The sequence below is a fragment of the Balaenoptera ricei genome, chromosome 12, assembly GCF_028023285.1.
Source record: "Balaenoptera ricei isolate mBalRic1 chromosome 12, mBalRic1.hap2, whole genome shotgun sequence".
Lineage (NCBI taxonomy): Eukaryota > Metazoa > Chordata > Mammalia > Artiodactyla > Balaenopteridae > Balaenoptera > Balaenoptera ricei.
The window spans coordinates 18687369-18701820 of NC_082650.1; positions in this window are offsets into that span (position 1 = coordinate 18687369).

Genomic DNA, 14452 nt, shown 5'->3' on the forward strand with positions numbered 1-14452 from the left:
CTACTTTAAATGGAAGAAAGTGGGACTTCCATGGTGGTCCAGTGGTTAAGACTCTGCGCTCCCAGTGCAGGGGGCACAGGTTTGATCCCCTGGTCGGGGAACTAAGATCCCGCATGCCTCACAGTGCGGTCAAAGATTTAAAGAAAAAAAAGAAATTGAAGAAAGCATTGACAATTATTGGTAGAAAGTCAGCCTCCACAGCTCTCCCCTCCTTCTATATATAGCCAGGGGCTTAGTTATTGCTGGTGCAAAGGTTTCAGTGGCATTGCTAAGATATTCCAAGTAAGACAGGAAAATAGATTTTGTGTTTCACTCCTGAAAAGAAAGAGAAGATAGGAAGATGGAATGAGGCCAGTAAAATGGCAGAATGTAATGTGAAGTGTATTTCTGTCTCGTCATTCATTCTCCTATCAGTCATCCTGATGATTAAGATCATCGGTAGATTTCTACTCAACTCAGAAATGTTCAGGGTGAGTTTCAATTTTATGAAAATTGATGATAATGCTTGATACTGAGGTTTCCAGATTAGGTTGACATGGGGTGAAATAAACAGCATGAGTAGATGCAGGGGCTAGGGACAAAGAGTCATGAGAAGATAAACTCTTAGGAATTCAAAGATATGCTAAGAAGGGTTTTAAGCCACTGCTGGCCATGTAGTAGGTGGGATCGTTGTCTTTGGTCCCAGGAATTTCTCTTTGGAATGGACATGTTTATCATTTTTTTTTTTTTTTTTTACCATTTAAAAATATTTACTTCAAGCTTTATTTCTTTTTTATTTTCAAAGTTGACATTATACTCTAGTTACAATTTTATTTTCTTTTTAACATTCTGCCATAATAATTTCTCATGTCATTGAAATACTCTATGCCAAGATTAAACATCTTAAATATTCCATCTTATTAGTGCTTCATAATTTACTTAATATTTTCCTATTTTGCACAAGATTATTTCCAGTTTTTTTCAACATAAATTACTCTTATGCATTATTCAAAGTTCACACTATTCCTTTATTATATACTCCTAGAAGTAAAATTACCATGTCAAAGTATCTAAACATTCTTTTTTTTTTGAGTTCTTACCATCACATTTATTTTATTTTTTTTAAACATCTTTATTGGAGTATAATTGCTTTACAATGGTGTGTTAGTTTCTGCTTTATAACAAAGTGAATCAGCTCTACATATACATATATCCTCATATCTCCTCCCTCTTGCGTCTCCCTCCCACCCTCCCTATCCCACCCCTCTAGGTGGTCACAAAGCACTAAGCTGATCTCCCTGTGTTATGTGGCTGCTTCCCATTAGCTATCTGTTTTACATTTGGTAGTATATATAAGTCCATGCCACTCTCTCACTTCGTCCCAGCTTAAAACAATTTTTTTAAAAATTTTTATTTTATATTGGAGTATAGCCAGTTAACAACGTTGTGATAGTTTCAGGTGCACAGCAAAGCAACTCAACTACACATATACATGTATCCATTCTCCCCCCAGACTCCCCTCCCATCCAGGCTGCCACATAACATTGAACAGAGTTCCCTGTGCTATACGGTAGGTCCTTGTTGGTTATCCTTTTAAAATATAGCAGTGTGTACATGTCTATCCCAAAGTTCCTAACTATCCTTTCCCACCACCCTTCCGCCCCCGTAACCATAAATTCATTCTCTAAGTCTGTGAGTCTGTTTCTGTTTTGTAAATATGTTCATTTGTATCATTTCTTTTTAGATTCCGCATATAAGTGATATCATACGATATTTCTCTTTCTCTTTCTGACTTACTTCACTCAGTATGACAATCTCTAGGTCCATCCATGTTGCTGCAAATGGCATTATTTCATTCTTTTTTATGGCTGAGTAATATTCCATTGTGTATATAAACATTCTTAAAACTCTTGAAGTACGTTGGAATAGACATATTTATCTTTGATTTTCCTCCTCTATTTTCTCATTCTCTCTCACTCCCTCCTCATATTACTGTCTCTCAGACCCACCATCTTTGATCTTTTTGTCTTAGTTGTTTTTTGTACTCTTTTCTTCTTGCACCGGCATATTCAAAGCTTGGCAAAGTCTTCCTCTGGGTGGTTTCTGTCCATACCTGTCTGGACAAAGGCTTCTAACTTCTCCAGGTTCTGACTGTAACATGATAACCTTGTTTCCTTCCTGGCCTCATGACATACAGCACATCCACTTAAACAAATTAAAAACAGACAAACAATGTTTCCAGACCTTGTGTCTATATTTTCATTTTAATACAGATGTGTCATTTGTGTCTACCACATCCCCTAAATTTATAATGATGTTCAAGTTGAAAATTCTTCTTGGTTTATAATACTTTGTAGGGAGATGGGAAGAAAGTTAAAGAATTTGCAGTGTCATTGGATGAACCAGACCCACAATCAGTATAGATTCTTAGCCTCAATTTTACATTTTGCCTAGAGAAAAGAAATTTAAGGGTTTATTTTTCAGTGCTTATGTTGAAGAGTTTGAGAGTAATTAGAAAGTGTCTCATACAAAAAGTATTAGAATATAAAATAACTCACTTTGAAAAATGGTTGCATGTTTAATTTATTCTTCCTTGGTGATTGTTCCCCCTGCAAATCGTGTTGTAAGAAGCAGTTCTATACAGGGTGGTCTAGGGTAAGAGCCTATTGTGCAGGGCTCAGGTTACTTCATATCCTTTTCAAAAAGCTGCAGTCTGCCTTATTAAAATGCTTTCTAACCACTGTGAACAGTGACTTTCTCTATGTAACCTTTTAAGGAGACTTATAGTTACTTGGAAATTTGCTGTAAGGGAATTGCTGATGTGAATTACCTGTATAGAAAACACTTTTGGCTTCTAGAAAAGAAAGGAAAAGCATAGCAAAGAAGAAAACTTACCACAGTCCATATTCAGATCTAGCTATTTTCTCTGGCTGTTTCTATTTTACCAGATCATGTAAAACAAATATTTACTGAGGGGTTACTATGATCAGACACTGTGCTGGAAGCTGGAAATAAATAAGACAAGTAGCCTCCTTATGATAAAATCACAGGATTCGTATTTATATTTGCCTGGTGTCTGAGTGCGACCAGCTCAGCATTTAATTTTTTAAAACTGCATTTTCATTGCTCTACATGCCAGCTACCACTAATCAAATGACTCGTAACAAGATGTGACTTGGTGGAGTATTTATACATTTTCTTTGCCAGCCTGCAAAGAACATATGAAAGAAAAGAAATCTTCTTTTAGAAAACTCATCCACTCTATACTACCTGAATGAACTGATCTTCGATATTTAGACCAAAAAAAAAAAAAGTTTTTAACCCTTTTTAATTTTGTGAATATATGGTACAATAAATAGTACTGAGAATATAAGCATCACACTAAAAAAATAGCAATGTGGAATAAAGGGTGTTATACGGTGGTTTTCTGCTAATAAATGTAAAGGTTACTGTATGAGATAAAAGGAAACAATGATTAGATGTAAGGCTTAGGTGGTTATGCTATGCTGCAGAAACAAAGTCCTAGACGCTTAGGTAAGAATCTTATTCTCTTGTGAGTGGCTTCAGTGCTGTGAAAGCCTGGGGTGTGAACTAAGCTCTGTGCACAGAAAAAAATGGAGTCCACTTCCTCATATCCACTTTGAACCCAAATTATCCAATTAGGCTCCCCACACTGATGATGTTAGTCTGTTAGTCATAGTCAGTTGGTCTTTTGGTTATGTCATGCCGTATTTCTAAATAATTCTAAGGAATAATTGATCAAATTAGCCAGAGAGAAGCGTTTGAACTTCAAATTTTGATTTGGACCTTTACGCCGAATAACCAAAAATACAGTCTAGCACCTATTGGGTTAAATTTACTTATAGATGTAATCTAAATATCACATGGTAGAAGAGGACTTCTACCTCTTTAGACTTCTCAGACAAGACAAGCACTTAAGATTCAGAAAGTCTTCCCTACTCCAAAGGTCTTTGAAAGTATGCAGAGAAAATAGGTGATTCTAAGCAAAAAGCAGTCTCATGTGTTCTTTTTCACACAGGCTTTGTGTTTATCTTCTTATTTTAGTAACTTCTTTAAATATGACACCCTATTTTTATACTGCATATTATATTTTGTCAACCTACATTTTTTTTTAACATCTTTATTGGAGTATAATTGCTTTGCTTTACAATGGTTGTCAACTTACTTTTACAAATCATCTAATATGCTCCTCAGAACAACCTCATGAGGGAGACAGGTCAATATTTTCCAAAATTTGCACAGCAAGTAGTTTATTAATAGAGTGAGGATTGGAGCTCATGTACCTTGGCTTTAAGTTTGAGGTTCCTGAAATAGTGTTATACAGCCTGGTCCTTTAGTCTGTTTTAATTCCATACATTTCTCCTAGAAAAACAAAGTAAACAAAGGAAGAACTGATAAGCTTTGTGGAATGTACCACTAAAACACAATAGTACATAAGATTTTCTTTCCCAACCTAACAAACCAAACTCTATAAGTCCCCTTAAAATAGGACAAAATATCAGAATCAAGGTGTAAAAATAGCTGAAGAAAGATTCTAATGGACCATAGAGAAACCCTGGTTCAAAAAACTATACAAAAGTTTCTCTCAGGAGTGTCTGAGGTCCCATCTTTTACATGCACCTGATATCTCTCCTGTTACACTGTAATTAACCTGGGACAATTCTTGTCCTTTTTTTCTGTACCTCACAGTTCTTTCCATATGGTAGGTGCCCAAGATGACGGTAATACAACCATCAAAATCAGACATTAACAATGATACATCACCTCCCTCTAATCTTCAGACCCCATTCAAAGTTTTGCCAAGTGTCCTAATAATGTCCTTTATAGTAAAAATGAAGGATATAGAAGGACACTCATGATCTGACATCTGTCAATCTCATTTAACTACCTCTTTCTCAATTTCTATTCTGTGTGAAAACTAAACACTCTCCACAAATTAAACTGCAGCTTCTAACCAGGTGTTAGTCTTAATAAAGAGGGTGTCTACCGTATGTTTAACCAGGCACACCCTTAAAAATCAGCCCTGTTTTTGTTTGCAATGAACAAACAGGATTGAGTCACCATGCATTAAAACGAATTTCGGTGATATAGTCAAACAATCTTCAGGATGTTCTTTTCTCAGGAAGCTTTAATTTTGAGGCTCTAAGTCTACTCATTACAGTATCACAGTGCTGACTAGAAAAAAAATTCTTCAGTGTCAAGAATAGCTTGCTCCAGTAGGCTGCCAGGCATCTGTGCACCGTTTCTCTAGGGCAGCCACTGCCTGGCTAAGGAAAGAGAGGAGTGATGGCAGGAAGGCCCCGGGGTCTGTCCTTCACCTTGCCCTTCCCTCTGCTCTATCATGCGTGGCCTTGTCACTAGAGAATACTGAATGGTATCAAGATGCCTGCCTGTGTAGAAAATCAGAGGCTGTATATAGGCTGCCCCAGAGTGAAGGAAGTTGATTAAGGCGTAAGAGAGTGCTACTCCAGGGTCAGAGGGGCCACACGTGGCAGCAAAGTGAAATTTGGATGGAATACGGGCAGGGTGACAGTTATGTAAATCTCTCTGCCTCAGAGGATTGGAGATGACAGAAGAGAGGACAACTTAACTTTCCATTTGAATTCTCAGATACTAACACTCGCCTCTGGTCAGACAAATTTAAAGCTCAAATTCAGAATTATTCAACCAAATTTCTTTTTCAGCTATCTTGCTGAGAGGGAAGAGACTTTGATGGAAACATTGGATTGTATGCACAACTGCTTTCGCATTTTTTTTGACCACCAGTATTATGTCAGGAACTGTTGTCAGTGACGAGCATCCAGGGATGAAAAACAGTCCTTGCGCTCAGGAGTTCACAGAATTTGTCATATGCCGCAGAGACAGACAGGATAGCAACAGAGGAGTGTGCAAGTGTCAGGAGAGGCCTGGAGATGGGCTTTATAAACAGTTGGATTTTTCATTTTTGTATTTCAGAATAATTTTTCTTTTTGTTCTATTAGCTTTATTAATTTATCAGACCTAAAGAGTCCATTGACACTTATTTTTCCTCTTAGGACCTAGTGTTTTCAGAGTTTGGATTGGGGCATACTACATAAATTCTTGAAAGGATAGCACTTTCTCTCCAATATACACCCAGTCGTACCTGTGTAGTGGAAAGAATCACTGGGCAGTCATTCCCCAGAGAGTGGTGAAGAGATACCTGGGTGAACTGGGAATGGGACCAGTGACAGGCTTTGCACCCCTCTGGCAAACTGCAATTAAGCCTCTTCCCGCAGGCCACTGGATATGTGGCACAGGTGTGCTGCAGGGGGTGGGAAAGATGGTTGGTAATAGAAGAAGTGAAATCTCAGGCAAGGGAAGGTGGGGAATGGGTGGAGAGGGAGTGGTTTCCTAGAGGAAAATCAGGGGTCATTATACTGTTAGCAGAAGAAGAAGGAATGGAGAGTGAGCTCGAGGGTTAGACTCACTTTGGGTTCAAATCCTGCCCTTTCATTGCTGACTGCCCCCTGGGGTGAATCACCTTATCTCTTTGAACCTAATTTTCCTTATGGGCAAGATACGGTAGTTAGAACATTAAATATGTAAGACCTTTAGTTTAGTGTCTGTTAGATGAGGAGGAGGAAGATGAGATGATGAAGATGATGAGGAAGGTGATGAGGACGATCATGACAGTGTGGTCCTAAGCATTATGTGAGGGATTCATAAGGCGGATGAGGTAGACATGGTCCCTGATCCCCCCAAGTGTACAGATGAGGGGAGAGGTCATTATGAGGCAATAAAAGACATGCCGTTGGAAGGGAAGCAAAGAGTGTTGTGAGAGCTCGAGGGAGATGTCTCAAACCCACACTTGGGAGATCAGGGAAGAATCCTTTGAGGAAGAAATATCTAAACAGAACCTTTAATTTGAGATAAATAAGGGCCATGCAAGTAAAGGAGAAGGGGCTAGGGTGGAAGAGAACAGAAGAGTGTATGAAAGGCACAGAGGAGCCAAGAGCACAGTGAACTCAAGACATTCTGGAACTAGAGACATTCTGGAAAGCTAAAGCTGTTGTAGGCAAGTGTGAGATTCAGAGTGACCAGGAATGAGTCTGCAGTATGTGGGACCGAGGACTGCTGTTCAAGGTACTAGAAGGCCTGAGGAGCCTCTGTGAAGTTGTAAGCAAATGAGAAATGACAAAATTTGCATTTTTGAAATCTTCCCCTGATGGCAGTGAACTGCTTGCTAAAAGGGGAGAGAGTGGGAGTAGAAGGCTAGTTGGAGTGTTGCAGTAATCCAAGAGAGAGATGATGGTGGCTTAAACTAAGAAATGATGTTCCCTATGGAAAAAGCATACAAATATGAGAACTATTTAGAGGGTAGAATGAATAACATTTCAGGATAGATTGTACGTGTGGAGAAAAGAAGAGAGTTTGGAGTGAGACACAAGATTCTGGTTTTGACAATGGAGTGCATAGCTTTATCCATTAAAATGCGTTTGGCTGCACATAGTAGGAAACTTGGGTCAGTGATTTAAACCAGTGGTTCTCAAAGTACTTTCCTTGGACAAGCAGTACTAACATCACCTGGGAACTTGTTAGAGATGCAAATTCCTGAGTCCCTCTATAGACCTACTTAATCAGAATCTCTGGAGGTGGAATTTTTTAAAATTAATTTTTATTGGAGTATAATTGCTTTACAATGTTGTGTTAGTTTCTGCTGTACAGCAAAGTGAATCAACTATGCATACGCATATATCCCCTCTTTTTTGGATTTCCTTCCCACTTAGGTCACCACAGAGCATTGAGTAGAGTTCTCTGTACTATACAGTAGGTTCTCATTAGTTATCTATTTTATACATAGTAGTGTATATATGTCAATCCCATCTCCCAATTCATCCCACCCACCCCCTTCCCCCCTTGGTATCCATATGTTTGTTCTCTACATCTGTGTCTCTATTTCTGCTTTGCAAGTAAGTTCATCTGTACCATTTTTCTAGATTCCACATATAAGCGATATCATACAATATTTGTTTTTCTCTTTCTGACTTACTTCACTCTGTATGACAGTCTCTAGGTCCATGCACGTCTCTGCAAATGGCGCAATTTTGTTCCTTTTTATGGCTGAGTAATATTCCATTGTGTATATGCACCACATATTCTTTATCTATTTCTGGAGGTGGAATTGAGCAATATCTATTTTAGAAGTCTTTGCAGGCTAAGTCTGAGAACCACTGATTTGAACCATCATTCAAGAGAAGAGCAGCCTGAGGAATGGGACTCTAGTTCTGCTTCTTTACCATTCTTTTGATTCTATCTTCTATTGTATCATGTGTTTGTTCTCAGGCAAATTCTTGCTGGAAACACAAGATGACTGAGACAGTTTCAGGTAACAATCCAAGGCCAACAACATTCAAGGGCAGCAAAGGGGAAAGTTTCTTCCTGTGTCTTTTATTAAGAGTGAGAAACCTTTCCCAGAAACAACTCAGGAGACATCAGCTCATGTCTCACTGGCCAGAATTTTATCACATGCTCATGCAAACCCACTTACTGGCAAGGGAAATCATTCTACCATTATTGATTTAAAGTATTTTCCACGAACTAGGACACCCCAGGGCTAGAGCTCAGGGGTCTCATGGAGGAGGGCGAAAATCTGAACAAATTGCAGTTTTATTAGGAAGGAGGAAAAGGGCAAGGATGGATTTTGGGGAGGAATCCAAGTGCATCTGCTATTCAGTGGCAGCATTCACTAGGATACAGAATCTGAGAGGAAAAGCAGAAATTATGGGACTAAAAATGAGTTCAATTTTGGATGGATTACATTTTGGATCCTGTCAGACATACAAATGGTGATATTCAGAAGGCAGTTGGATATGGAGACGTAAAGCCCTAGAGAAAATTCCAGGCTAAAGATTATTTGGGAATCATTCATTTAAAGCTAGAAATTGTTGCCAAGGGAAAGATGAAATCACACATGAAGAGTATATACAGTGAAAAGAGGAGAGCCTCTAGGTGATCTGCGAGGAGAACAAGTGTTTGAGCACATGAAGTGGGTCCGAGGAGGAGGCTGAGGAAAGAGGGTTCGGTATTACGGAAGCCAAAGAAAGAGTGTTTAATAAGGCAAGAGCAGTCAATTTCAAGTGCTACAGCAATTTCCAGTAAGATAAAGTCTGTAAAGAGTGAATTGTTTCAGTGGCATAGTTGAGGTAGAATCCATATTTCAGTGACTAGATAATGAGGAATGGGGACAGTAAAATAGGCAACCCTCTACAGACATAAGACTGGACAATGAGTCTTTGAAAATGAGGAATAAAATAGGAGGAAGTCTCAAAATTATATTTAGACAGGACAGAACCACTGTAAAGTTGAAATGTTTCTTTCAATTAATTAGGCAAGATTTTAGGGTTTCAAAACTGTTCGAATGAATTGCTCTAGTAGAGGGAAGCATTGAGGCACTTGTTGCCCAGGAAAGAATGGGATGGAATGGAATGAGACCCCATGAATAAAAGAAGGGAGGAATGGAGAGGAGAGGGTGATAGAGAAATTTAAGAACTCCTGGAGCATATTATCTACATAAAAAGACAATGTTAAAACACATAAAACTAATAGTGGACGATAAATTATTCACATTGTGCAAGTGACTGTAATTGCAATGAGAAGTCGGATAAGTGAGATTAGGGATTAATCCACTATCCTGAGAGACAGTCAAACTCTTAGAAGGACGTTAGCTTTTTAAAGCCATGTGGTGTAATTTAAAGGACAATGGCAGTCCTCTTAGTTAACCTAGGGGTTTGTGATGACTTTGTAGGTAGGGTTTGGCTCTGTATACACTTCTAAATTGCCCCCTATAATGATGCACAATCATTATCTAAGTCTTTTTGTTGTCTGTGCCCCAAAAGGTATCAGATTAAAGTGGCCTTTTAAATACTGAATGATCCAACTGAAAGAGCACTTAGTCCATGTCATTTTTTTTAAAAAACATCTTTATTGGAGTATAATTGCTTTACAATGGTGTGTTAGTTTCTGTTTTATAACAAAGTGAATCAGCTCTACATATACATATATCCCCATATCTCCTCCCTCTTGCGTCTCCCTCCCACCCTCCCTATCCCACCCGTCTAGGTGGTCACAAAGCACTGCATGTCATTTTAAGACACACTTTATCATTTAATTTAGAATTCTGTGTCTCCCAGAATAGTTCTGTTTATCTCATCTACCTCATTGACTGCTGTGAGGACAAATATGAAATACATGATTTTTAAAAACCTCATTTCAGTCAGGGGAGATTGAATTTAAAAATAAACCTCTAGCTGATAGAAAATGCAAAATTACCAATACGATCAATAGCAAATCAACTTTGTTTTCACATAGAGCATTTTCTGAGTTTGTTTTTGACTTAGTACAGTATACAGTCAAATTTAGATGCTTCGGTGTTTTTCCATTATGAACTCATTCTTTGTGTAGTAGAGATTTGGTTTTCTGTAGTGTCAGCAAATAAAAGTATGGTCACAAAAATATGTTTCTTCTTAGTTTTTTCTTCTATCATCAGTCATCCTTGATGAGAGTTTAAGTACGAAGTGAGTTTAATATTCTTATGCAGGCTGTTTCTAATAAAGAGCCTTTGCTTTCATTTTGATGAGTTAACTCTACAAGTAGAATTTACTCTTAATTTCTTAGCTGCATCTTATAATTTGTAGTCCTAATTTAAAAAATTCTGACTTATTCTTTTAGATCCTGGAGCTGCCATTGAATAGTGTTTCTCTTATACAAGTATGCTTATACTTAACTGTTCTTCATATTTGCAGAAGGTATTCCTGTGTCACTACCTGCAGCCACGTTTCATGGTTGAAATACCTGATTTGCACTAGCATATTTTTATTTATTTTAGTTAATTAATTAATTAATTATAGTATATTTTTCTCTCTGTTAGTATGCAAGATTGAGTTGTCATAAGATTACTGGTCAATACTGGTGAACTGACTGTATCATATTAGTTCAACTTTGATAAGGTTAATTTACTATTAATGGCGATGTGTAGTAAAACTGGCATCCAAAAATGTATCCTTCCATAAAAGCAACAACAGCAACATCAACAGACTGGCAAAATAGGATCATTTTTTTTTTTCCAGAACTCTGGAAATTAACCAAAGGAAGCAAGCCAGGAAGTACTTATTCAAGAAAAACTACCAAATATTGGTAAGGATAGCAACTCCAAACTCCCACTCCCCAACTCAGCAGTGGCCTTGAAAAAGAAGAGCCTGCATTCCCAATACTTGAGGAAGCAGAACAGAGCTTGGGCTCTTTCAAAGCTGCATTCGCAAAGAATTGATTTTATTTGATCTGTTAGATGGTTTTCCAACTGGAAAAGCTTGTCTTTTTTTGGTCTGACTCAAGGTTGCCCAGTACTAAAAGCCTCTCCCCAAGGGGAATTTATGAAAAACATTTACAGGCAAATGTTTCAAAACCATAATGCCTAAGGTGATAGTTAACAGTTGGCACAGACAACAGATTAACCAAAACAGCTTGAAAAGAAAAAGCCGAGCAATGAGGTGTCCACAGGGGCTTTGGAAAGTTTGGACGTGTTCCTGGGAATCTAAAAGTTCATGCACATGTGTAGTGCTGTGTGCATTCTCAAAAAGAACCTGAGAAGGCCCTTAGCTCTCACCTCTGGCTGACCTTGAAGCAGCCAAGCAGGAAGTGGAAGCTAAGACAGAGTTGTAAGCTGAGTGTTGGAGATTACTTTAACATGCGTACAAAGCTGCTCAATAAAGAATGGGAGATTTATTGGTTTCAGGAATTAAAAAAAAATTACTTATCATTAGCTGATTCTTAAGCTAACTGAAGAAGATTTCAGTGGCCACACATGACAAAGAACAGAGACTTTACAGAATTAGCTCAGGAATATCACTAAGCAAACTGGTGAATTCTACCGAACATTAAAAAAATTATTTATACCATTATTCACATAGCTCCCACCCTCCAAAAAAAAAGAAGAGGAGAGAACACTTCCCAACTCATTCTATGAGGCCAGTATTACACTGATACCAAAACCAGATAAAACATCACAGAAAAGGAAACTACAGACCAATATCCTTTATGAATAAATATACCATCATCTTCAACAAAATACCTGCAAATTAATCCAAAACATATAAAAAGTGAACACAATGGCCATGTGAGATTTATCCCAAGAATGCAAGGTTGTTTCAACATATGAAAATCAATGTAATATGCCATATTAAGAGAATAAAGAAAAAATTATTATCTCAATAGACAAAAATTCAAGACAAACATTTGACAAAACAAACATCTGACACAATCCTACACTATTTCAGCATCAAACGTTCAACAAACTAGGAATTGAAGGGAACTTCCTCAACCTAATTAAGGGCATGTACAAAACCCTACAGCTAACATCATAGTTAAGGTGAAAGACTGAATGCTTTCCCTCTAAGATAAAGAAGAGGACAAGGATGTACACTCTCACCCCTTCTATTCAGCATTGTACTGGAGGTATGAGCCAGGGCAGCTAAGCAGGAAAAAGAAACAAAAGGCATCCTGATTGGAAAGAAAGAAGTAAAAGTATCTCTGTTTACAGATGACAATATCATATATATATGATAATATATATCACATAAAACACTAAGTGTACACACACACAAACACACAGAGTATTAGAGCAAAAAAAGAGTTTAGTGAAGTTGCACAATACAAGATGACTGTACAAAATTTAATTGTATTTTTGTACACTAGCAATAAAAAAATCCCAAAATGAAATTAAGAAAACAATTCTATTTACTATTCCATCAGGAAGAATAAAATACTTATGAATAAATTTATCCAAAGAAGCACAGGACTTGTACACTGAAAACCACAAAACATTGTTGAAAGAAATTAAAGAAGACCTAATAAATAAGAAGACATACCGTGCTCATGTTGGGAAGACTTACTGTTGTTAACTTCGCAGTACTCCCCAGAGTGATCTACAGACCTAATGCAATCCCTATCAAAATTCCAACTCCCCTTTCTGCAGTAAGGCACAAGCTAATCCTAAAATTCACAAGGAAATGTGAGGGACTCAGAAAAGCCAAAACAATCTTGAAAAAGTAAAACAGTGTTGGAGGACTCACACTTCCTGATTTCAAAATTTACTACAAAGCTACAGTAATCAAGGCAGTGTGGTACTTGCATAAGGATAGGCACATAGATCACATAACATTTTAACCTGAGAGTCTAGAGGTAAACCCACACATCTATGGTCAATTGACTTTTGACAACCGTGCCAAGACAATTCAATGGGACAAAGAATAGTGTTTTCAACATATGATGCTGGGACATCTGCATATTCATATACAAAAGAATAAGGTTGGACCCTGCCTCACCCTATCTATCAATACAAATATTAACTCAAAATGGATAAAACCTATAAGTAAGAGCTGAAGTGATAGAACTCTTAGAAGAAAACATAGGAGTAAATATTCATGATCTTAGTTTAAACAATAGTTTTAAAAATATAACACAAAAAGCATGAGCAACACAAGAAAAATAGACAAATTGGACTTTATCAACATTAAAAAATTTTGAGCTTCAAAGAACATCAAGAAAATGAAAAAATGACCCACAGTATGGAATAAAACATTCACACATCATATATCTGATCAGAACATTGTATCTAGTATATATAAGGAATTCTTGCAACTCAAAAATAAGAAGAAAAATACCCTAAATAAAATATGGACCAATGATTTGAACAGATATTTCTCTAATGAAGATTCGTAGTTGGAAAATTAGCATATAAATGATGTTCAACATCATTAGTTATCAGGAGAATGGAAATCAAAACCAAAATCATTTCACATCAACTAGGATGGTTATAATAAAAAAATAAAAAGGAAAATAACAAATGTTAAGGATGGGGAGAAATAGGAACCCTTATACATTCCTGACTGGAATGAAAAACAGTGCAGCCTCTGTGGAAAACAGTTTGGAAGTTCTTCAAAATGTTGAACATACTGGTAACATATGACCCAGCATTTTCACTCCTAGGTGTATATCTAAGAGAATTGAAAACATATGTTCATGCAAAAAGTTGTACACAAATGTTTATAGCAGTATTATTCATAGTAGTAAGAAACTGAAACAACCTGAATGCCCATAAACTGATGAATGGATAAGCAAAATATGGTATATCCATCCAGTAGAATATTATTTGGCAATAAAAAGAAATGAAGTACTGATAAATGCTACAGCATGGATGAACTTTAACACAAGGCTAAGTGAAAGAAGCCAGTATAAAAGGCCACATATGGTATGATTCCATTTATGTAAAATGTCCAAAATATGCAAATCTATAGAGACAGAAAGTAGATTAGTGGTTGCCAGGGACTGGGGGGGAAGAAGAGGGCAGAGACTACTAACAGGTACAGGGTTTCTTTTTGGGGTGATGAAATATTCTGGTATTTGTGCACAACTCTAAGTATTTTAGAATCTACTG